The following is a 2,588-nucleotide window of genomic DNA, read 5'->3' as shown; positions in this document are numbered from 1 at the left end:
AGTTTTGCATTTATTTATAAGTTACTCTAAAATGACCTCTTCAACAGTGTAATTAGATTACTGTACTAATTACTCTCTCTAAAAAGTATTTAATTACTTATTACTAATTACTTTCTAAACCCTATATCAACCTCAAAAGGATAGACATGAAACTGTTTTAATTCTTTCAAATAAATACTATAAAATTATGCTTAAACTGATCAAATAATTAAAGGGAGAAGGTTACATAATAAACATACTTTTTAACATCATACAATACATTTTGATGTTAAACCCACTATTGTTTTATATAGAATTGTTCTAGTTTATACCAGTGGTTCCACTGCTCTGCACATTTTGTGTGTCTCCCTTATTTAACACACCCGATTCAGATCATCAGCTCGTTTGGAGAGGCTCGATGAACTGAACTGAGTGTGTCAGATAAGAGAGACATACATAATGTACAGAGCAGCGGGTCCTGAGGACTGGAGTTGAGAACCACTGGTTTGTACCAGTCCGATCTCATGACATTTCATACGTATTTTACAAGGTGGCTAATTCATACCAATTTGTACGAGCGAGGTCGTACGATTTAGCCACCTCATAAAATGCATACGAATTACCGTGTGATTGGATTGGTCTATACACAGTATTTAGCTCAATTGCATCAGAAGTAACTAATTCAATTCCAGAAAAATTAGGAGTTATCCCTTACTTTACTTTTTCGAGGGAAACGTAATTAAATTACAGTAACTAATAATTACTTAGTAGTTAGTTACACCCAATATAGTCTAGATGGGATCACCCAAAAAGTGAAAGTGAGGAGCATTTATGGGTACAAGTCGGGAACCGGCCTACCTTACATATTTCAAGGGTGCTGAATCCAAAAAAACTGGTTCCCAAGCAAAATTTTGAGTTTTTGACCTTCTAATTTGCATATTAAAATGGCCACCAAATTGCCTATCTTGCTCAGTCGTTGGACCATTTTCCCCTAGTTTTTTTGTAAGTAGGCAATCAAGATGAGGAAATTAAGTTTCTAGATCGATAGTCAAGGGTCAGAGCAAAGATATAATGGAGGCTCACTGCCTTTTTTATGTATATATATATGCAAAATACCAACTTTTAAGGTGAAATTAAGCATTATTTGTGTCATTTTTTAAGGCTGACATACATATTCAATCAATATCACTCTTAAATGTTCCCAGTGTATATATGATATGTGATGTATTCCATATTATATAATAACTAAGAAAAACACCATTGCAAGTTGTCTGAGATTTCATTTTTTATGCAAATTAAGGCGAGACACTACAGGTGAATAGGGTAAAATTTTTAACTAGCAGATATCACCATGAAACTTTCACAGTTGATTACCTACATTAAGATGAGAAAAAAAATGTATTACAAGTTTTCTGTAATTTAATGTTTAAATATGCAAATTAGGCAATATCTAATCAAATGTGCACTAATTTGCATAGATTTAAAAAAACGAAATCTGAGTATTGGATGAAGCCAGGTTAAAAAATATTTTTTCATTGTGTTCACATATTAGATGGGAAAAAAATTACCGAGGGATTTATGGATATCTACTTTTGTTATCCTGTAAATCAGAAAATACTGTCAATAGCCTTAAAAAAAGCATTTTCGCCATGTTTTTTGGAATAAAATGTTATATAAATCAGGCAAGGAATAATATATTTACAAATCCCTCTGTAAATGTCCTCATAATATAACTAGGTACAAGACTGGAAAGTTTGGTTTATAGGTGCTACTGAAGTAGAGCGTCATCCATGTGGTTTCCTTAGTCTGCTTCCGAAGCCTTCACCGGCCCCAAGCAGGAGGACGGCACCGCCCGTCTCCGCCCCTTAGCCGGCCAAAACGCCAGGCTAAGCAGCACTCCTGAGATGGGCAGCTTGGAGTTAGGGCTCAGTTCTTCTCAGGAGCTGGTAGCAGGACCACTCCTTCCCCCGGTGGAGGGCCGGGGGAAAATCTTTTTTCTAAGAACTGATGCCCCTTCCTCCGAGCCCCAAGAGGCCATGGATGGCAGTGTGCGACGCTCTGCCTCGCCACTCTTGTCCCCCTCTGTCGCCAGACCTCTGTCAGAGCAGGCCCCCCGTGGAACACTGATCCTTCCCTGGCCTCCTCTGTCAGGATGCGGCAATGACAGTGCCCCCACACCGGGTCACTACGCCGCCCACGTCCGGACCGTTCATTCCACTTCGCTGCCCTACCGAGGGTACGTCTGTGGTTCCCATGACCCCGCTGGTTCAGTTCTTGGGAGCCTGGCTAGAGCTTCCCAACCTGTCCCGCTGGGTTGAGAGAACCACCAGGCTCGGCTATGCGATTCAGTTCGCACGATCTCCTCTCTGCCTCCGGGGAGTCCGTTACACTATGGTGGGTGGCAATGCCCCTGTCATGCGTACGGAGGTCGCTACCTTACTGGCGAAAGATGCAGTTGGGATTGTCCCTCCAGCCGAAATGAAGTCCGGGTTCTACCGCCCTTACTTCATTGTACCGAAGAAAACCGGTGGGTTACGGCCAATCCTGGACCTGCACGTCTTGAACCGATCCCTTCACAGGCTTCCGTTCAAGATGCTCACATGCTCTCA

This window comes from Squalius cephalus (assembly GCF_949319135.1).
Source record: "Squalius cephalus genome assembly, chromosome: 7".
NCBI classification, from domain to species: Eukaryota; Metazoa; Chordata; class Actinopteri; order Cypriniformes; family Leuciscidae; genus Squalius; species Squalius cephalus.
This window is presented reverse-complemented; position numbering follows the sequence as displayed.